General features: G+C 45.3%; 1 long non-coding RNA gene across 1 annotated transcript in view; it reads left to right on the top strand.

The window, feature by feature from the left end:
* Nucleotides 1–8,410: 8,410 nt before the first annotated feature.
* LOC112550905 overlaps nt 8,411–23,562 on the top strand; it is a 38,877-nt gene continuing 23,725 nt past the window's right edge. The window contains exon 1 of the long non-coding RNA XR_003094977.1: nt 8,411–8,585. This is a non-coding gene — a long non-coding RNA (uncharacterized LOC112550905). The remainder of the gene's footprint in view (nt 8,586–23,562) is intronic.

Below are 23,562 nucleotides of genomic sequence, written 5' to 3'. Positions count from 1 at the left end.
GGCTCTCGCAAATGTGAGCCTTGATAATTTTTTCCAAGACTTTGCCAAGGATGGAGGTGAGACTGACTGGCCTATAGTTGCCCGGGTCCTCCTTCCTCCCCTTCTTGAAAATGGGGACCACACTGGTCCTTTTCCAGTCCTCCGGGACTTGGCCCAAGCGCCACGAGCATTCAAATATTCCTGCCAGTGGCTGTGCAATGACGTCAGCCAGTGCCTTCAGCACCCTCGGATGGAGCTCATCCGGGCCTGCCGACTTAAAGGCATCCAGTTCTTCCAAATGACTCTGCACCATCTCAGGGTCTACGCATGGTAGTCTGGTGCCTTGCTGCTGCCTCTCTACAACCCCAGTGAGAGACTTGTCGTGCCCCTCACTTAGGAACACTGAGGCAAAGAACTCATTGAGGAGTTCAGCCTTGTCCCCTCTGTCCGTCACCAATTGTTTCTGCCCATTTAGCAGGGGTCAACGCCCACAATTGAGATGTAACCAACAGACAAATCTGTTTGTCTTTGCTGGCAGTCCTTCAGGTGCCATTTGGCAGAGCAGCTACAAATGAGCACTGCTGTAGGTAAGGCACAGTGGAAAATGGGAATCCTTACTAAGAAAAGCTACTCTTTGCCTCCCTACCCTCCTAGAGAACCAGAGAAATCTCATGCTTCTGGGCCCTGAGGCTTGGGTTTCCCAGCCCTCCCAGCTCCTACAACAGGGAGATGGATCCCAGGCATCTGGGTTTTGCTAGCTGTGGGGCAGAATTCAGGTATTTGGTGCTGTGATCAGTGCCGGGTCATGAGGAGCCACGCAGCTTCTGGCCCCAGGCAGGGAAAAAGGTCCACAAAGGGGAGTTACCAGAGGTCCTTCAGTATCTCCTTTGTCTGCAGACTCTGCATTTGTGCACAGGAGACCCAGTCACGGAGAGTGAGATGCTGGATCCAGTATGGTTGGCTAGACACCAGCAGAGCACCAGATATGTGCGCATAAATGGTGCTAGTGATATGAAGACCAAAGGAGACCCTTGATGTTGGGAGTTGGTATGGACAGGTTGTCAATTGCTTGCCCCCATGGTGCTGTGACTCCTAAATGAGCTGTCCAGGACAAAGAACACACTGCAAAGGTTCAAGAATGAGGTCTATGGATAGCCAGCTACTCTCTGAGGGATGCCGCATGTGCTGCTATAGAGCTGAGAACTGCAGCAGGCAAGGTAAGAAGTTTATGCACAGGGTCAAATATTGCTTGTGATTCAGCTATGACACCCCTGAGTGGCATCAGTGCCACTGCCTGCAAGGAGACAATTGCTCTCCTGGGCCAGAGTGGTGGGGAAGGCTGCTACCAACCCCACTGCCATAGAGATCCCTGCTCCAGTGACTCCTCCCTGGGCTGAAATGCCCAAAAGTACCACGGGGAGGGCCCTAGATGCTGGCCATGAGGGAGCACTCCACATCATGCATTGATTGGGAGATGCTGGGGGACTCCAGGACAGGAGAGATGTTGCATGGGAGATGCTGCCCCATGGTCCAAGAAGCCAGGAAGGCATCCAGTGGGGCCTGCTCCAAGAAGCAGCAGTGCAGGACCAGAAGGGGATGAGGCTACCCAAGAACCAGTGCCAGGTCTGGCATTAACTCAGCCTGCCTTCTAGGCCCAGCTTGCTACTCCTGGTCCGTGGTGGTCACCAGCATAGGAGCAGTGTTCCAACGAGAATGGTGGGAGGCATGTTCCACCAGCCCAGGCCACTGTGGGCCTGAGTACCAATGTGGGGGAGTGGCACAGCCTCTGTGAGGAATGGCAGTCTCCTGGGCTCTGATACAGGTTCATAAGTGGGCAACATTTCATAGTTTTTCTTTATAATTTACACAAAAAGTTTGGTAGCTGCAATATTTAATCAAATGGAGGGGTGGCAGTTTCATGTGTGGCATTCCCTCTGCTGCCCCAAGGTTTTGTGTTTGTTAAGATGAGCCCCCCATGGATGCCCATCCTTTTACCCACCTCAATGGCATAACTGCCTGGTACAGCACGGTCTTTCTCCACTCTCTCAATGTCAACTGAGAAGATGGTTCTAAGTCCCAGAGCAGGCAACACTGCACAGTTTTTGTTTAATAAAATGCAGCTTCAACATTAACATGAGGCATGTCTCTTTCTCACACTGCATTCCCCTGCACCCTGGTATGTGTCCCTGAGATGGTTAGGCAGGGAAAGGGGAAGGGGGATGGTGCCTAGACAGTCTGGGTTGTGAACAATGGTGCCTGTGACATAGGGCCAGAGGAGCCCATGGCAGGAGACCTATGACCCAGTGCCAGGATATGGGCACTTGAAGCCCTACTCATCTGGGGAGGACTCCCAGTCCATGCAGGTGAGGAGGCAGTCAGTCAGGGCTTTGCAGATCTGGACAGCCTGCTGTGGTGTGGAGCTGGGGCCACACACATCAGCTGGGGCTCGCCCTCTCCCCCATCCCTGCACTGCGTGTGCTTGCGGTGTCAGGTCCAGTCCATAGTTGAAGTGCTCTTTCCAGTGGTCCAGTTGCCCCCATAGGGCCTCATGAGCCAGGACAAGAGCAGGTAGGCTAGGCCCCAGGGAGAAGTGTGTGTGTGGGGGGGCAATGACATCACCAATGATGAAAGTGGGGACCCCAGGGGTATAGTAGCCCACTCCATCACTCCAGGGAATGGGGAGTTACACAAGAGGTAGGCATTGTCTTTATTGGCTGCATGAAAGCTGGTGGCTCAGTTGTGCCCTGGATAACTGGGTTCTCTGTGTGCATTTGTGTGAGTGTCCAGGGTGCCTGGGTTCTGTGTGTGTGTGTTTGTGTGCACGTGTTGGAGGGGCTTGGCCATTCAGCTCTGTTTGGGCATCTTCAGCAGCCCAGAGAACCCCTGTGGTATGTTGGAAGGCGTGCAAGAGATCCCCCTACCTGCTGTGCTCAGGTTGTGCAGGCAGGCTCCAGGCCCCCCTTCCCCCATGAGGGTTAACATGTCTTCTGCTTCCTCTTGACCTAAATGGGAGCATGAACGACTGGTGCCTCCCAAGACTGGTGGGGGGGCACAATTTGTGAGTGGCAGCATTGGTGGCATTGTTGGTGTGGTAGTGACCGGTGACCACCTGCAGAAGCCAGCGACAGTGGCAATTGGTGACCACCCACAGAAGCCAGTGGCAGCAGTGAGTGGCAACCACCTGTCAAGTTGTTGTTGGCGAACAGCAACCGCACTCAGAAGCTGCAGCGGCGTCCGCCTGCAGAAGCTGGCAGTAGCAGCAGCTCACACTCTCAAATGTCGGTGGGGGGGGGGGGCATGCTCCCCCCTGTGACCTGTCTACAAGTCACCTATGAATGGGAGTATTTAGAATAAAACTCAAAAGTTAAGGTTCTTCCACAGTAGGCTTCTTGGATGCTTGCATTTAGCCAAAGTGACAAGATCTCTTTCAGGCTAGGGCCAGACATTCAAAAAGCCCAAGCCTGAATTGATTCAATCTTTGGGTGGGGGGGGGGGGCATGCTCCCCCCTGTGACCTGTCTACAAGTCACCTATGAATGGGAGTATTTAGAATAAAACTCAAAAGTTAAGGTTCTTCCACAGTAGGCTTCTTGGATGCTTGCATTTAGCCAAAGTGACAAGATCTCTTTCAGGCTAGGGCCAGACATTCAAAAAGCCCAAGCCTGAATTGATTCAATCTTTGCAGGTTAGTCCAAACTGGCTGGGCTAAATCAGTTTTGTAACTGGACAGACATCCCAGAAATGCAGGCACATGCCTGTAGTGGCTCATGCTAGAAGCTAGGGGGCACTAGAGTAGCCCCACTTCCTTCCATAGCAGGGAGCTGAGTGGGGTGTGTCCAGGCCCCAGCAGGATGCTGTGATTAGCCCAGGAGTAGGGCTGTGCGAGGCTTCAGACAGAGCTTCAGATCCAGAGAAGCTTCGGACGCTTCAGGGCACTGGCCTCGTTAGGTTCAACATAGTGGGGTGAAAACTGCAAGTGTGGTAGCCTATGCTGAGACCACAAAGTCTGCCAAGTTTCAAGAAGATTAGTGCAGGGGTTTTGGGGCAACTGTACCCCAAATTCTTGAAAGCAAAACTCCAGTCATGTCTACGTGTTACAACACAGTGGGGTGAAAACTGCAGGACTGGTAGCTCTTGCTGAGGCCACAAAGCCTGCCAAGTTTCAAGAAGATCAGTGCAGGGGTTTGGGGAGAACGGCCCCTCAAGCAGCGGACAAGCAAAACTGGTGCCGTGGGTGCTGTGGGACTGACTGTGTCTGGCTTGGGGTGGGGAGGGGAGACACTACTGCAGGCCTGGCTGATAAGCTACTGTGTTACCAGTTATCAATCAATCAATTATAATTCCCTCTGGGATCAGGGACTCAGGGACCAGCTCAATACACAAGACCTAGCTACTACATAACGACTTAACAAGCATCAATTAGCACCTACAAACCCAGGCCAAGGAGAGGAAAGACTCAATACAGACAATCAACTGCACCAAGACAGAAACAGTCTTGGCATGAGTTTTGTCTGTCAGCAGCTAGGGGTGCAGGGCCCCAGAACCCCCCTGCACCAGTCTCCTCCACAGCTGGCAGGCATCACAGCAGGGCCTACCACCCCTGCAGCTGTCACCCTGCTGCGCCTTAGCACATGCAGTGTCATCCATGGCATGAGTTTTGCTTGTCTGCAGCTTGGGGTGCAATTCCTCCCAAACCCCTGCACTGAGCTCCTTGAAACTTGGCAGGCTTTGTGGCCTCAGTAAGAGCTACCACCCCTGCAGTTTTGACCCCCCCACCCTTTGTTGTAACACACGGTCGTGACATGAGTTTGGCTTTCAAGAATTTGGGGTACAGTTCCCCCCAAACCCCTGCACCGATCTTCTTGAAACTTGATAGATTTCATGCTGTCTTCAGCGGCTACCATCTCTACAAGTTTCATCCAAATTGGACAAGAAACAACAAAGTTATAGATATTTCATTGATTCGCCATTATACCCTATGGCCAGGTGTCTGAGGCGGCTCCGAAGCTTTGGAGCCTCTTTGGCTGAATCGAGGCAGAAACCCAGTCCAGAGCTCTAGATTGGATCATGGCCACCTGAAGCAGCTGGATCTGGAGCCAGATTGAATCACTGCCAACTCGCATAGGCCTACCCAGCAGGGGATTGATAACAGTGTTGATCACCCAATTAAGAAAACAACAGAGGAACATTACCAGCTACTTATTGATTCTGCCTGTTGATTCTACCTGCTGACTCATCACGGACCATAGCCAGCATGTGGTCTGCTAGCTAATACACTGACACCTCCTCAGGAAGGCAGAGGGGAGGGGTGAGAAGAGGAGAGTGGGGAAGCTGCAGCCAGAGAGCAGAGGGGAGGGGCTAGTTTTGCTGTGGAGCAGAGAGCCCCACCCAGCCCAGAGAGCATGCTGGGATGCTGGGGGTGTCTGGTTTATCTTAAACCAGCAAGGGGTCTGGGATAGACATTGCATAAACTGGTTTGACCCAAATCAAGTAAGTTTGATACTACATTCAACCAGGTTTATCTCAAACTGGTTTCAGCCATTCTCAAACTGGTTTATGTGCACTGAGCATCTGTTCTGTTACAGGTTTAAAGCAGTTTCTGATCACTTACACTGGTTTGTGTGCAATGTCTATCCCTAGCCTCAGTGTCATCAATTTGTGTTTCGTGCAATACACCACCACTGAGCTGCTCCATTTGTTTTTTCTACTGCCACAGCTTCGGCATTGAGAAGGCTTTTACATTGCTGTGGCATAACACAAGCAGGAGAGAAAAAAATATACCAGATACTCTTCTTGTCAGTGATTTACGTGATTTACATGAATATTGCTGCGTAGCTGTGAGATGCCTATGCCTATGCCTAATTCTGGATAATTCTAGATAATTAGGACTTTTATTGCTGCTCTATTTCAACGCTTAATTTGTTTCTGGAGTTTTTAGAAATCTTTTCTGATTTTTATTTTAGTAGCTAGTTTATACATGCTGTAGTTTTAGGTCTCAGAATCTCTCTTCAGTTTTCCCTCTTGTTGTGGAAGCAGCTGCTCTTGATATCTGGCTTCAGATAAATTTACCAGTCTGACCTTTAGTGCCAGAAACTGAACAAGAGTCTATCTCAAAATTAGTCCCATAAGAAACTACTGGTAGGTTAAAGCCAAACTACTCAGCTTGTGACAGCTGAAAAATGCCTGGATATTTATATGGGACTATTTCTAAATTGATATGAATAAACTGGTATTCAGAGACAGAAAGTAGGATGCTGTGACTCTTTATTGTGCTTAGCAAGCATGACAGTTAGATTAGCGTTTGATATTTTTCAGCTGTCACAAAAACCCTTCAGGATTAAAAAAAGATGTCTTGCTACATTTTTTATCTTCCACACGTAATGGAGGAGAAGAAGACATAGCTGTGCTCTCTCTTACTATCATACTGGAAGAAGTCTTACCAAATAAAGAATTGCAACCATTAAAATTAGTGTTTTGGATCTTCAAGCACATTCTTTATTACATTGCGTACCTAACATAACCCTTAATACATTTAAAGAGGAGTATAATAGTGTACTCTCTCAGACTGGAAGTACAAACTAATATATCCCTCTAAAGAATGTAGGGCTGCATACTTAACCCCCTCTTCACTTTAACACCTTTTCTGGGATCCATGCAAGTGTTATAATTACAAGGTGTTGATGATATTTCTAGAGGCCTGGAACAAGGGTTTGTCAGACTTGTGAGAGAGAAACAGATGATAAAGAAACAGTTAATTATAACAGAGATGTATTATGAGAGTGAAATTGCATTTAGAGCATATGGTTGTTGATGGAAGTAGATATGTAAGTATAACGTATTATTACTATTTGCAATTAGGATTTTTTATTATCATGGTTTAAAAAGTGATGATTGAGATAGCATTTTCTTTTTAAGTCTTTGTTTTCAGTGGCTTTCCTCAGTTTCCTTAGTCTGATTTGCTGTATGCCTCTCTTAGTGTGGATGTGATTGTTGTGAAGCTTGAAGAAAAATCCATTCAGCTGGTTTTGAATTATCCGAGTATTAAAAATTGTGCCTTTCAGCTGTTAAAGAAATTGAACAAGAATGTTGGAGCTTGCCTTTTAGCATGCATGCACAGTAATCCTCAACGTGAAGTGCTGCTTTGTTGAGCCTTAAAAAATAATTTGAAATACAAAGAAGTTCACTTCTATTTCACGTTTTCAATATACTGTATTGTTTATTTCAAAAGGCACCAAATTTAATTAACAAGCACAACTATAACTGGATAGCTGAATAAATCCAGCACCTGAAACCTTCCCGAATCTTCCCATCACTCTGGAAGGCCATCCTTCCCCAAGAGATCCTTGGGACATCCTCCAATTTTCTGAAAATGTTAGAAAATGGCAATAGGTTTGGTGGTGCTGGTCTCCTGGTGCTGGCACCTCTTCTGATAGCAGAGTGCATTCTCTTGGGAATGGAGTTATGAGTAAAGTACTGCTGTGCTCTCACAGTCTGTGGCTACTAAAACAACCCCTTTCAAGTCATTGACATCTTGGCATAACTTAAGCAGTGCTGAGTCTGTTGTGCCAGAGATCAAGTGCTCTCCCCAGGAGCCAGAAGATCATGGAACTGGAAAAGTAGTATGTTACTTTTGCCTTTTCTGCCTTAATCTTGTGCCAAGCTTAGGTGGACCAAAGAATCTGGTTCCATAACTTATGTAATTAATATATCAATAAAAAGTGTACCTTAAAATATTGCTGGGTTTTGGGTTGCAGCCGTGCTGGTCTAAGAACATAGGCAGGCAAGGTATTTTGGGTAGATGTGATATTTTTTTATTAGACTGAATAGTTGGAAAAAAGTGTTTTTGCAAGCTTTCGGGCTCAATCACTCTTCTTCAGGCATATGTTGGTCTAATAAAAGATACCACAGCTACCCAAAAAACCTTGCCTGCCTTAAAATATTGAACTCTATGTCATTAGCTTTAAGATAATCCTCCACCATGAGTAGTTGGAAAATAACTATTTAAGAGTTTTAATTAGTCATGCACACTCCAATTTAATTTGTATAAATGACTTCAGAAATTACCCTTTGTATGTTAGTTTTGTGATGAACCCGGTCTGCTGTGGGGGGAGCAATTTGACATGCTTACTTCTCAGGACTATTGAATTTTACTGCTGTAAACTGAATGAGAAGATTTACATAGGGGCAGGTGGAGTCAGCGTTTGGACAGAAATCTAAATCCCATTTGAATGTAGCACAGAAGACAGACATAGATAATTGTACTTCTTAAAATCACTAGTTTATGGCCATAGGACTTTTTGAGATGTGTGAAGACCTGCTAACTGTACATATATAATTTTTCTTTTTCTTCGATCACTGTAACACCCCTGCTACTGGATGGAAGAGAGCAGGGCAGGACAGGGAGAGCAGAGCTAGTGCAGCTTGCAGAAAGCCTGGCTTCAAGAAACAGCTGGTGTGAGTAGCAGGGTTACATGGGCTGTGGGACTCATCCTGCGGATATGAGATGCTGATTAGAGAGTTAGCAGCACCTGGGACCTGCTAACAGAGAGCTGAATCAGATGAGTGGAAGAGGCAGGAGCAAGGGGCCATATAAGCCTGAGCCTGAGGGTAAGGGTTCAAACTAACCCAGATTTTCAGAAGGGTAAGGAGGCCTGTGGGGAGTTTCATAAAAACAAGCATTTGTGTATTATATAGTTGATTCCTTTTGGGTTTTGGGTAACTGGGACCTTGGTTGTGGCTACAGGAGTGGTTTGGAGGGTACAAGGAATAAAATTGGAGTAATACCCATGAGGCACAGGTGTGGCTATGGGGGCACCTGGAGACCATGATTAAAGCTCTTAAGACACAATGATAGGGTGACCATATTTTCAAGAGGGAAAGGTGGGACACATACCCTCTTCCTGCCCTCACACTCCACTGCGGTAACCATGGCTGGACAGGAGCCAAATGTAGCGAAGTCAGGGCAGATGTGGCCTGTCAGATGTGGCCTGTCAGCTGTGAGCTCAGAGCTCCCCACCCTGCTGCCTTTCCCTTGGGATCACCATGCTAGCTGTACACCCCTGTCTACCTGACAGCAGCAGAGGGCACAACTTGATGCTGCCACAGGCCCTGCTGTTGCTGTGTGGGCGGGGGGCATGTCACCATGGTGGCACAACTAGTGCAAGGCCCCTGGGGGCAGGACAGCAGAGCAGGGAGCCCTGACCCTGCAGTGGGCAGCCTGCATCTGCCGCTGCCCTGTGCTCCTCCTCCTGGATGAGCAACCTGTGGCTCTATCCTGCTCCTCACACCGGCCCCAAGCACTGCTCTGGCTGTGCAGTGTGCCAGCCCCTGCTCCACTCCTTCCCTCATCATGGGGGCCTCAATCTTTCCCCCCACTCCCCATATCCCCTCTCATAGACTTACCTGCAGTGAGCTGAAATCGATTTTTCCCAGCTGCATTTCCCAGTCACTTCCATGTGTGCAGGTGCACACATGCAAATAGCATCCTCTGAGTTCTTCTCCCAGCAACCCCTTGCAGGCTGGAAGGGGAAACCCTCTATTTCCTGATCCTTGCACATGCTGTGAATCCAAGACAAATGCTGTCCCAGAGTCATGCAACCCCAGGACCAGGACTTGAGGTTCCCATTGCAGGACTGTCCCACCCAATTAGGGATGGGTGGTCACCCTACTCAGTGACAGTAGATCTGGCCTAGGGCCAATAGTGCCAGGGCTTCGCATAAGAGAGACAGTGACAGAGGGACCACAGCTGGAGAGATTGAATTTGGGGTCAGAGAAACCCTGAGAGACTCAGTTTGGTAGTGGAGAAGCACCCAGTACTTTACCAAGAAAGAAGGCACCAAGGAAGAAGCTTTTTCAGCCTCTAGGGACAGCCTCCTTAGTGTATCATTGTTACCATCAAAGGCGTGGCAGGAAAGAGGGAGGAGGTTAGGGAGGCCAGACAATGAGGCAAGGTAAGTGGGGCAATGGGGGTGGGTCTTGGCCAGCTTCAGAGATTAAGTCTTGTTACACACTGTTTCCATATACAGAACTGTAATACTGTCAGAAAATAGTTCACTAGCACAAATCTTGTTTACGTGACCTATCTGTGTCCTCTTACTTTACCTGCCTATGTTAAAGCACCTAGATTAAGTGCACTGGAAACTGTCAGACCCAATGATGATTCTGATGTACAGTTTGTCTTGTATGTGAAGTCAAGAAAATTTCTCAGCTTGAAGGGAATAAGAAGGAGGATATTGAGAACCTTGTTAAACAATACAGAGAGGAGAAAGTTTGCAGAGATTTCAGCAAATCAAGCAGTGTGGCATCTTATTTTAATCGAAACATCTAAATTATGATAGCTTTATTCAATTCTGTATTACCTGTTAGTGTGGAATCTAAAACTGTAGTAGAATTTTCAAAAGTACCAAGTAATTTCTAGTGGTTTTTAACAAATACTCTTTTAGGCATGACTGATAGCATCGGTTTTGTTTAAGTTTAGCTGACACTTTTCTTTATAGGTTATGTCATTTATTCATCATTTTATCAGACTTTTAAACCATTTTGGCTGAAATTTATCACACAAGTATCTGCTTTGATCTGAATAGTTTTGTTAAATTTCAACCAAAACAGTTTGGGAAAATCTGAGACCAAGGTTAAGGAGTATATATCTTATTTGGTCCACATAAAAAAAAAAATTATGTGAATTTTATTTTTATTCCTCTAGCACCCTACTCTTTGGAGTAGCATCATGAAATTTGGCAATGGAGTTTATTTAACCACAGGTAAATAAGCCACCCCATACACTTAATATAAGCTTTAGGTTTAGGTATGCAACCCAATTAATTAAATGGGGGGTTTTGCCAGTAACATTAGTGGAAAAAAATTAAATCACTCTGTAGAATGCATCATTTGTATGCTGTGTTGTGAATTCCTTTTAGCACATGGAAATATGTTTATATTGATTTTAGATGCATATTAAATAGGAAGAAAACTGACCAGTATTGTAATATATTGAATATGTATTCTCACATTTCTGAAGTTTGTGCTATTGAAGAGTATACTTTTGTTTGTCATATAAGCAAATGATTCCATGAAGATATCTCCAGTCCCCATTGTCTTGAGTGGGATAAGAAGAAGGCCTGTGGCATTTCTTTCCTCTGAAAGAAAAGGCAAGGACTTTTCTTTCAAAGCAGTCTTTGCCCTGCCTGATCACATGTACTGAGACAATGTCTAGCCCCATTACAGGTTGGAGAAGGCTAGGCAAACCCTGCTTTCCCCAATCTATCTTTTGCCATGTAAATGTCCATTCAGATCAATGGCAGTATATGTGTAGCCAGCTCTAAATATTAACTTCATTTCACAAACCTTAATATACAACTCAGACCTCATATTAGGGGCATCAGAAGAACATGTTTTACTAATTCAGTGTTCAATCACACTTTCATTTACTGACAAGTAAAACCAGATATTTTCCTCTTGTGTATGTGTACATCTTTTTCATAGGACATTGTTTGGCACTATTAAATGTTAATAAAAGAGCATTGCTAATCATATTTACTAGCTATAAATTAGGAAATAGGTTGTACACTTTAACCATTACTGTAATGCAGCAAGTAATCTTGTGTGTTACATACCCCTTTATTGTCAATCAAAGAGACCATAAATAGTTCTTTTTAAACAAGTGATACATTATAATAATAAACAGCTCACTGACATTTCTAATAACAGCTTTGGAGGTATGCATGTGAGAGAGTGTAAAGTTATGACCTGGCAGTTCTCCAGAACATTTTATTTCCTCTTGCCAACATTTTATTTTACTGAAGTGTAAAAGAAGTGACAGGTTATTGTGTCTGTAATACTAGTTAATTTTTAACTTCAAAAACTTTCCTGTGATCTTAAAAGCTTATAATTTGTTCATAGGCACAAGTTTGTACAAGAATGCTGCAGCATCTGTATGTAATTTTAGCAAACAGATATAGTGGAAACTTGCACTCTCTCCAAAACCAGTTTAATTAGATGTGAAAAGTGGGTTAAGCTCTTACATTAATTATAATAGCTATAAACAGAAGACCAAATGTTTACATATCAAACTTGGTACAACAAGGTTTGGTGTGCCTCCTTCAGGATGATGAACTTTCTCAGTCCCCACTGAGATCAATGGGTGTGTGGGTGCTCAACGTTTCAGAGAATGTTCTCAGCGCCTTACAGAATCAGGCACAAAATAACTGGTGTAGCTTCCTGGAAAAACTGAAGCCAATGACAACACTTACACTGGCATCACTATGGCAATAGTTTCTTTGTTACACTGTGCAAACATGTTGTTAAAAGCTTTGAGAAATTAGAAGGACATTATCAAGGCAAAACAATGGTTCAGTCTTGCAGGCCCTTCATGGATGGTCCCATCAGTTTCCATTTTCTATTTTGCATTTTTTCAACATTCAATTTTTTGAGTAAAGGGTACAGGATCAAGTCCCTAATTTTTTATTTAACAAACCCTCTTCTGTCTGACTGATAATACCATGATACATTATAGTGGAAATAATTTTAAATGTACTTATGTATTTATGCAGACAAAGTTCCTTGGGTGAATTTGATATCTTTTATTAGACCAACCCAAATGGTTGGAGAATAGTTATTAAGCAAGCTTTCGGGTTCAAAAACCCTTCGTCAGGCTAAGGAAGCTGCAGCAGTTGGTGTGTGCTCTTCCTGGATGGAATGAAAAGTAAAGAAGCCAGGGGCTGGGCTGGGGAGTCAGTTGCCAGGCAGATTATAATGTATCAAAAATCCAATGTCTATGTTTAGTCCCTGATCTCTAGTATCCAGCAGGTTGATGAAATGGAGCTCATAGGCTCGTCTCTGGGAAGTGTTGTGTAAGTTTCCCTTGAGGATCAGGACTGAGAGATTGGAGAGAGAGAGTGGCCCTCCTGTGAGAAATGTGCCCCCCACCGGTAATTGAGTGTTTCTGTCTTTGATGGATTTCTGGTGTGCGTTCATTCTGGTGCGCAGTTGTTGTCTGGTCTCTCCTCTCAATCTGCCTGGCAAATTCACCCAAGGAACCTTGTCTGCCTATATCCTTAGGCCAACACGGCTACAACCTAAACCCCTGCCTTATGTATTTATTGCTTTTGTATTTTTTTCATATTTCTCAACTGGAACAGTGAAACTTTCTTAAAAATATTTGGCATTTTGTAGTCAATTTCACATTGAAACACTGAACATTTAATTTAAACATATTTTAAAATTGTAAAAACAGTTCTGTTAATATTAGGTTTTGTATAACCTTTTAAAAATGTCCTTCTGGTCTGAAAAAGCAATTCGCCAAACACCCTTCCCTCCCTGCCCATATTTTGTGTCTGTGGCAGTATTCTTTTAAAATGCTTTACATTATTTTTTTTCTGAATGATTACATTTATCTGCCTTTCAGTAAAAGTTATCAAAGGGGTCCTTTCAATTACTTAGTGGAAGTATATATAGAATAAATACTGTGTTTTACATTAATGAAGAAATATAATTATTCTTTAAAAAATGAAAATTTTTAAAGAATGTACTGCTTCAGCACTTGATTTGAGCCTATTTGTTGAAGATACTAAAATATTACACTAAAAATACTGTAGAACTTTTAGAATTCATTACACAATGAATTACGTTATACTTTCATTTATGTTAGTGGCAAAACTCTCATTGGCTTTTGTGGAGGCAAAATTAAGCTCAACAAGTTTCCTTTCATAAAATTATAACACGTCTGCTAGATAAAATCAGGAGGAAAGGATGGTGCAACTGAAAGGCATAGAATATCACCTGAAACTAGCTGCCATGTCCCCGAGTTTGATTAGAATTACATCTGTTTATTGCTACCTAAAAAAACCTTCCCCACACTCCTTTCACATGGGTATTTCAGTGTGGTCTGGCCTTTACGCAGGCCACACAAGAACTTCCTGCACCCTTCCCTCACTGCACACCCACACAGGGGCCAATCAACATTTGGTCCATAATCATTCCTGTTTTCAGATTGTTTAGTGTAGGACAGTTTTTGCTTCATTTGCTTCATTTTTCAGATCTTTTCTCCCTACCATTCATAGTTTTCCTGCTCTCACTAAAAGGCTTTTTGGCATCCACTAATGAGAGTAAACTTGAATTGCAGGTCAGGTTTTGAAATACTCAGTAGGTCTGCCTAGCTGATGTTAAAACTATTGGACTTGGGATATATCTTCTTCTTCTGATAAAGGACAGGAGATAAAAGAACGTAGTAAAGGACAACCATTTAGTTCAGTATTCATCTGTGGATGAACAATAGGAGATGACTATGGCCTGTATTTTTGTTTTCAATACTGCAGTTCATTGTGGTGTCTGAATGTTTGCATTCTGTGAAAATACAATAGAGCCCTGGTAAAAGGTATTGAAACTTTCAAACTCTGTGAAGGTCACCTAGTTAATGTGTTTGAGTGTATACTGAGTATGATCTGTTTTCAGTATTGCAGGTGTCATACAGAGAGTGATTGGTAGTGCTGGTGGGGAGGGGGAGAACTTTGAGTATTTCACAACATGCAGTTATTGGGAATGTATCCAAGACTTGTAGAAGCCATCTGAATACAAATGTGTTGGCTTGGTACAACTCAGTACTTTATTTAAGATAGCAAGTCCTTATAGTAAGTCACCACATTAGGCCTTAGATATGATTGGATGAAGTTGTCATTTTAAGCCAAGCAGCACTATACAGCTGTATGTATTATTAGCGGTATTTCACAAGTGAGAAAGCTAGACAGAAATTTGCAGAGATTTGTGTTAGGTTAACAAGGTGGGAGAGAAGGGGAGAGGGTGTGATGGGGACAGCAGCCCTGAGTACCAAAATAATTTGGGGGGTGGAGGCAGAAAAATAACAACTGCCACCACAGCCACACAATTGTGGTGGCAACACAGCAATAGTCAGAAGTTGCTGCTGCCCCCATGCATCCCAGGTGCCCAGCTGTCTTGAGACCCCTCTGTGCCAGGCTACAGAGAAAATTAACAGAGAAATCAGAATCAGAACTTGAACATGCGTGACTTCCAACCTTTTGTTCATTTCTCAAGCACTGTAGCTTTCTATTGGAACATTTACCTGGTTGACATTGCTTTTGCTCTTGCAGAGTTCTGTATTTGGTTTTAGGTGTCATGATTGTCACCTCTACAGTAGGTGACACATTAGCATGTTCATATGCTGCTGTGTGACACCCTGCGCATAGGATGATAGATCAGTTGCTATTACTTCATGTATTTCCCAAGTTCTAACATGAATTTTTCAACATATCCACAGTAAACACCTTTGAATTATATTCTCAGATTACAAAGGAACTACATAGATACGTGCTATCTGGGAATCCAGAGTGACATGACTAAAATTCATAGATTCATAGAAGTTAGGGAAGGGACCGCTCGAGATCATCAGGTCCAGCCCCACTGCACTTGGGCAGGAAAGACATGGCTCACTTCTGAGATCTGGTCACATATGTGCGTCCTCTTCTTCTGTAGAACATAGGAATTACCGTGTTTTTCCTTACAATGCTAATATGAAGCCCACAGCAGAAGTAAGGCATTATCATGGTTGGAGACTAAACTAACCAAATTCTGGGACAGAGTCTGAGGAACTCAATAGACTTTGGAACAAGTAGTTCACATGAGTTCTAGTTTTTGGAGTGCCAGACAGGAGAATTAGTGCTGCTGCTAATTAGGTCTTGGACATAGTGCTGTGTGAACCTGTCTATGCTGGTTCCTGTTTGGGAGAGAGCCTGTGGCTACTCCTTGCATTGGAAGCAGCATTACAAGTGGCTGAGCTAATTAACGCTGTCTCTTAGCAGGGCTAATTGGTAGAGGTGTATTCAGACAGTGCTGAGAGGCAGACCAAGGCTAAGTACAGACAGTCAAAAAGCCAGAGGCTGAATTGATTCAATCTTTGTAAACTACTTAGATTGAACTGATAAGAAAGTGAACTGATGTTCACTTTTCAAAACTGAAAGGCAGCCAGACCCCTGCAGTGGCCCATACCAGGAGCGAGGGGCCAGCCTACTGGCCAGTACAGAGAGCTGGGAGATGCACGATTTCCCCAGCCATTCTCCCTCTTTAGCCTCCAGTCAGCTGAGGAGGGGACATGGGGGGAACCCCACACAAGACCCCCAGCCAGAGTCTCCCCAGTTTTGGGGAACAGGGGAGAGGGAAGCCCCCAGTGGGGTGTTTCTCCCCTTTTGCTCACCAGGATACAGGTGCAGCTGTGGTTGTCTGCCCCTGCTGCTTTGTGGTGCTGAGCAGCCCTGATATACTGGTGCCTTGCCTGTGCTATTGCCCCTTACTCCCCAGCCCTGCTGGTGCCCCTCACTCCCCACCTACAGCTCTCTGACCTTGCTGGTGCCCCCTGACCCTGTCAGTGCCCCTCACACCTTACTTACAGGCCCTTGCCCCCAGCCCTGCTTACCAAAGGGCCCCCCAGCTGCCAGGGCTATGGAGCCAGGGACCCAGGTCCACAGCACCCTGCCTGCCTACAGCAGTGCCTGAAACCCAGCTGACACCTGTGGGAGGCAGCGGCTGCTGTGGCCTAAGCAGGGAGCGGAGTGGAGCCTGGCTTTCCGCCCCCCACAGCCAGCTTCACTTCCCTGCCCCCTGGACGAGCCACCTGCAGCTCTGTCCTGCTTCCTGCCTAGGCCTTATGGCCACACATAGCCCCAGGCCCCAAGCCCCATGCACCACACCAGCTGGGCAGCAGCCCCAGCCCTTCCCAGCTCCCTCTATGGGGGCCTCAATTCCCACCCCTCTCCACTAATTTACCTGTAGGGAGCTACAGGAGCCGCTCTCCAGGCTGCATGTTGGCCATGTGCATGTGTACATGTGCACATGCACATGGCACTCCCTGCTGATCACCCTCCTCCTGCTGCCCCAACCCCTTGCAGGCTTGGAGCTCTGCCAGCCTGCAAAGGGAAACCTGCTTTGTCCCACACTTGTCTCCTTTAAAGGAGAAAATCTGGGTTTTTCTCCTTAAAACAAGAAAATCTGGGTTTTACCGCATTTTTACATGGTGAGTGGAAAACCTGGATCCCTGGTCATGGCACAACCCAGTCCAGCCTATACTGCTGGGGGAGTGCAGTGTGGTTCAGAGGGGAGCTTGTGGCTGGTGAACTGAGGAGGTAGTGGCGGGGTCTGCCCACACACCTGGTGTAACAGTATTGCGGGGCTGCCCCCTTGTATAGTGTAGTTATGGGGGTGTCACCCAGATGCACAGTGGGTGTGGAAGGGGGAAACACAAAGTAACATCTCAAGGAACCTATGGCTCTCACTCTTCAAGCCTGTGGCTCCTGCTGGTGCAGCCAGGACAGTATGTGGCCCCCAGTCACTTAGAAGTTGGACAGATGCAGCACCCTATCGGGATGCCATACAGCACATGCCCCTGGGAACTATTTTCCTAGGGAGCACCAAAGGCAACTAACGGTTCCAGGTAGAGAGGTTGCTATGGCTTGGCAGCACTTCAGACTCATAGACAATGCACAAGCAAATCCTTGAACCCCTTGAACACTAGTGAATCCTCTACTTCTGATAGAGGAGTTGCATATCACTTTTTACCTTCTCACTAATGCTGCTCATTTTCTCTTTTTAAAATGTTATTTAAATACATCCTTCAACTACTGAAGCAAATGTACTTTTTCCCGATCCCAACCGACAGTGAGCTTTCAGTGTGCCAGCAGGAACACTTCTAGGGCAGATACTCTTTTGAGTAATTTTTTTGTGTGCAAATATTCAAAGGTCTTTTATTTTACAAAAACATTTAATCAATAGCAACTTACTTCTCTACATTATTTGCCAATATTAATTGAAAGGAACTCCAAATATAAGAAAAGTGCATGCATCAGTGTTATGTGTAAAAGAATGTGCAGAGAATTGTTTGCTGTAGTCACCCAGATCTGTTCTTCTACAAAGGAATGTAAAGAGTTCCTAGGATTTCTGCCTTCTTGCCTTTGACATGAACTGCCAGTGGCTCTTTGCCTCTTTTTCACCCCTGCCCTAATGTCGTTCCACCTTATATGGCATTGTGTCAGGTCACTGGGGTAAACTCTAAGAGAAGTTATCTTCTCTCTAATCTCATGCCAGATGATTTTCCTGGCAAGAGCTTGTGGTTGGATGTGTGCCATATAGTGCCCTTTTATTTTTTTAACACCACCTTTTAACACATATAAGGATGTTATTTTCATATTCGCTAAATTTAGAATCTCTCTTCCTATTCAAATACAATTCTTCACTGGTAGCAGCTCTCTCTGCTTCTGTTCCCTCCATTTTGTTTAATGATATCTAATGTTTAATTGCAGTAACTAAAAGGAGGTTTATGGAATGGCACCTAATAAACTAATATTAGTTAAGAAATAAAAATAGTTTATAAGCAAAATGAAACACGGTCTTCAAGGAAGAAGTTTGGATTTTTAAATTATATATATTTTTAAATCACACAATGAATATAAAAATATTTTGACTTCAACAATCAAGAAATGTTACAGAAACATTACATTTTCTGAATCTAGCTGAAGTGCATAGACACAAGCCCTCAATGAAACTGGAAGATTCGATGACTGAAAATGACAGCCTAGGGCAGAGGCTCTCAAGCTGTGTTTTAGACTCAAGGCACCCCTCAGAAAATGCCACCTCTTAGCTTTCACTCATATTTTGGCAATGGAAAAATAATAGAGCAATTCTTTTATTGCAAAGAACTGAGATATGTTGTGTGCCTGATAGATACAGGGGCAAATTCAGTTACACCCTTGCAAAAACTATTGAATTCAATAGAGATGTATAGGCATAATTCAGAGCAGCATATGGCACTTTATAAATTTCGTAAAGGTTGAGGGGGACGTGGATTTTTTTCCCCAGAGAGGAATGAGATACAGTAATAGTCGTAGTATCATGTATTCAATGGGGGCAGATTCTAATTTCAGATGCTTGGTGTGTGCCATATTTCTAAGAAGGTCTTTTACTATGTTTGAAGTATTATATAACCCACTCTACTGAGTGCAATACAAAAGCATATTGTTAGGATATTGAATAATGAATGCTATGTATATCAGATTAGAATGTTATAGCTTAATCTGTAGTAAGAATTCCCATGCATTATCAAAATGATCTCTTTGAAATGAGAGAACCTGATTCTCCACTTCATGCACTCTGTACAGTTATTTACAATTGTGCAAGGAAATGCAAAAGGCTATCATATCAGAATGGCAGGGTTTTACAGATACTCACTTTGCATACATGTAAATAACTGCCTAAGATCCAAGCATTGGAGCTTTGGGCTGAGAAAGCTAATTATGAGAATTCCATACATGCTACAATATATATGTGTTTATATACAAAGACAAGTGTTTCAGAAACTAACAGCAAAATGGGTGCTGACATTTATGTCTACAGCAAAGTGGGAAACTAGCAGCAGCAGGGAACACTGATAGTGGCACTGTTGAATGCATCCATCATTTAAGACTGTAAAAAAATGATCTGGTCCAATAAATGATCATTGCACAGAAAATAGTTTTGTTTCAAAATTGCAGTTACTTTCTGAAACACCCTTGTAAGTAGTGCATGTAGTGAAACATCCCTTGTTATAATGTAGTGCATGTTGCAACAGAGGGAATCCATGGGGGTACAGTATTGTGGTTGCAGCTCCCTTCAGTTGTGCACTGCTTATGCAGGGAGCTATTTGAGCTCACCGTCTGGCCAGCACAGGGTCTGGCCACAGCCACTGCTTTTACACGGCTCTGGAGCACAGGGGGTATGTGCTGCTACTGTTCACCCATCACTTTCTTCGCCATGCTCTGCATCTAGCCACCTGGGGTACAATGCTCCGCATCCAGTTGCCAGGGGTACACTGATCCAAAAAGCTTGAAAACCCCTGGATTAGAAAATGGAAATAGTTAAGAGCATGCTCATGCAGCCTTTTATTGAGATTGAGGTAACTACCTACTTTAAAGACAAAAGTTGTGTTCAGACCTGTGATGTCAACAGAAGCGCTGCTTGTCATTGGAACAGTTAAACCAGAATTCAGTTCTTTGTGATGATCTGAGAGCAAGGGAATTCAGGAGAACTGGTACCTCTGACTAAAATGAGTGAAGGACAGCGTGATAAAGAATGACCTCAATCTGAGAAAGGTGTTAATCTTCATTATGTATAACCTACCATAGTTATAATTTTACTCTGACAGGAGGATTGTAATATCTGTATCAGGCAAAAAGAGTAAGTGGAAGAAGAAAAAATAAACAGTACTGAGCAATGGGCAAGGTATGAAATGTTGTGGAAAAGGAATCATAGAATCATAGAAAGTTAGGGTTGGAAAGGACCTCAGGAAGTAACCTAGTCCAACCCCCGGATCAAAGCAGGACCATCCCCAAGTATATCATCCCAGCCAAGGCTTTGTCTAACTGGGTCTTAAAAACCTCAAAGGATGAAGAGTCCACCACCACTCTGGGTAACCTGTTCCAGTGTTTTAGTACCCTCCTAATGAGAAAATTCTCCCTAATTTGTAACCTAAACTTTGCTGTAACTTGAAACTGTTGCGCCTTGTTCTGTCATCTGTCACCATGGAGAACAGTCTCACTCCATCCTCTTTCAAACCCTGTTCAGGTATGTGTCACAGGGTACGAGGATGCTGTGCTCCTTTAAGGGCTGAAACTGCTAGGGGAAAGCCCTAGCAATCAGTCAGGAACCCTCCCAGCTGCTGGTTACCAGGGCAGCAAGAATGAGAGTTGGCCGGCACCTGCCAGCAGTCAGCTGACCAGAAGAGGCAGGGCCTGACACATATATAAACCCCAGGGCTGGGACCAGGAAGGCAGTTCTCTGCCAGCAGCCAAGGGGGAAGGAGCTCTCCTAGAGGAAGCAAAGGGAAGAGGTCTGGCTGCAGGTTCAGCTTCTGGTAATGTTAAGGGACAGAGCACCCCTGTATGGCTTGAATTATGTTATAGCCTAGGGGCTTGAATGTTGATTTCTGTTTATAAGACCGGTGGATTGGGCTGAGGCTATTGGGGAAGGAGGAGGCCTCATTAGGGGCCCACTACAGTGTGGGGACCCCAGTGTCAATGTGGGTGCAGTATTCAGGATGCACAGGCCCCGGCGCCAGAGATGGTGCAGTGTTCGGGGGTAAACAGACCCTGGCATCAGAGGGCACAGTGACAAGGAAGGAGAGCAGACCCCAGCACCAGTGTGGGCACAGAGAGAGGTAGGGCTATGGAGAGTCCAGTGCCAATGTGGGTGCAGAGAGAGACAGGGCTGAGGAGAGCCCAGTGACATCCTGAGGCTGAGTGAAACCAAGGCCTCGGAGGGACGCTGAGGGAATACCATTTGGTAAAGGGGCGGTTTGGAGCCATGCATCTAGCCCATAAGGTTGGGGGAGTCCCAAGACATCCATTTTGAAATGGGACCCACAAGGGATCCAAGAACCCACGGGGTTCAGTGGGGTCCATCAGGACCATGTCCAACTAGATTTAAGGCTGCCTCCCTATTATTATAGTTACACCAAGACATGGTAGGTGAGAAAAGAGGGTGCCCATCGGACCGAATTGGCATGGTTGAGGGGCCCTAGGGGTATCATGGCCAGCCTTGGGGACCCCATCCCCTGACAGTATGCTATTAATTCTCCTCTCTGTCTTCTCTTCTCTAGAGTAAATAAACCCAGTTCCCTCTCTTCAGAAGTCATGCGCCCTAGCCCCTTCACCATTTTCATTGCCCTCTGCTGGACTATTTCCAATTTGTCCACATCCATTCTGTAGTGGGGGGCCCAAAACTGAGCACAATACTCCAGATGTGGCCTCACCAGTGCTGAATAAAGGGGAAGAATCACTTCCCTTGACCTGCTGGCAACACTCCTACAGATGCAGCCCAGTATGCCATTAGTCTTCCTCACAACAAGGACACACTTCTGGCTCATATTCAGCTTATTGTCCACTGTAACCCCCAGGTCTTTTTCTGCAGAGTTGTTGCCCATCCAGTCAGCACCCAGCCTATACTAGTGCATAGAATTGTTCCATCCTAAGTGCAGGACTTTGCACTTGTCCTTGTTGAACCTCATGACATTTCTTTTGGTCCAATCCTCCAATTTGTCTAGGTCACTCTGAATCCTTGCCCTACCCTCCAGTGTATCTACTACTCCTCCCAGCTTGGTGTCATCTGCAAAATTGCTGAGGGTACACTCTCTGCCATCTTCCAAGTTGTTGATGAAGATATTGAATAAAACTGGCCCCAGAACCAATCCCTGGAGTATTACACTTGATACCAGCTGCCAACTAGACATTGAGCCATTGATTACTATGCTCTGAGCCTGATGCTTCAGCCAGTTTTCTATCCGCCTTATAGTCCATTCAACCAACCCATACTTCCTTAGCTTGCCTGTGAGAATGTTGTGGAAGACTGTATCAAAAACATTGCTAAAATCAAGGTATATCTCATCCATTGGTCTCCCCACATCCACAGAGCCAGTCATCTCATCATAGTCATTGGTCAGGCGTGACTTGCCCTTGGTGAAGCTATGCTGACTGTTCCTAATCACCTTTTTCTCCTCCAAGTGCTTAGAAATGGATTCCTGGAGGATCTGCTCCATGATTTTTTCAGCAACTGAGATGAGGCTGACCAGTCTGTAGTTCCCTGGATCCTCCTTTTTCCCTTTCTTAAATCTGGGCATTATGCTTGCCCTTTTCCAATCATCCTGGACCTCTCCCAATTGCCATGAGTTTTCAAAGATTATGGCCAGTGGCTTTGCAATCACTTTAACCAACTTCCTCAGCACCTTCAGGTGCATCCCATCCAGCCCCATGGAACTGTATATGTCCAGCTTTTCTAAATAGCCCCTAACCTGTTCTTTCACCACCGTTGGCCTCCTCCCCAAACCATGCTGCCAGCTGCTGTAGTCTTTGAGTTGACCTTGCCTGTGAAGACTGAGGTGGAAAAGTATGTCAGAGTACCTTTGGGTGCTTGCCACTTTAAGGGTCTGTGCAGGCTGCAGAGGAGCCTGCGCATGGGAGAGGCAGAGTGATACTCTCCCCTGGGAAGGATTTTAAGGGGGGAGGTGTGTGGCAGAGTACCTTTGGGTACTTGCCACTTTAAGGGCCTGAGCAGGCTGTGAGGCAGCCTGAGGGTGACAACAGAGCCAATCAGGTGGTCACATGACAACCAGAAGGCTACCTGATTGAAGCAAGGCAGAGCAGTCTCAGTATAAGAGCAGGCCCTGAGGAGCAGAGTTGGCAGTCACTGCAGGGATGCCACTGAGATAACATCACCCAAATAGAGATCTGTTGCTCCCAGTATATCTGGAGGTCAGGGTAGGAACTATGGGGAAGGAGGAGGTTCCTAGAGACCTAGTGTCATCCCAAGCCCTGGGGAAGAGGCTATAGGCCTGGGGCCAAGGAGACACCATGTATACCTAGGGAAGGCACAGGTCAGCTTAGGAAGGGGCTTAGAGTTAGTGGGTCTATGTAGGGGCTAGGCAAGCCCTGATTACATCTGGTGGTGAGACCAGGGGCTCAGATGGGCCTAGTGGAGTGAAGGGCTGCTTGATATTAGATTGGTGGGGCACAAGGCAAGCCCAGAATGAGAGGATTGCTGTAAGATGGGGCCCAGAGGG

This window comes from Alligator sinensis, unplaced genomic scaffold (assembly GCF_000455745.1).
Source record: "Alligator sinensis unplaced genomic scaffold, ASM45574v1 scaffold147_1, whole genome shotgun sequence".
NCBI lineage: Eukaryota > Metazoa > Chordata > Crocodylia > Alligatoridae > Alligator > Alligator sinensis.
Note: the sequence above shows the minus strand (reverse complement) of the source record. Positions and strands in the feature narration are given on the sequence as shown.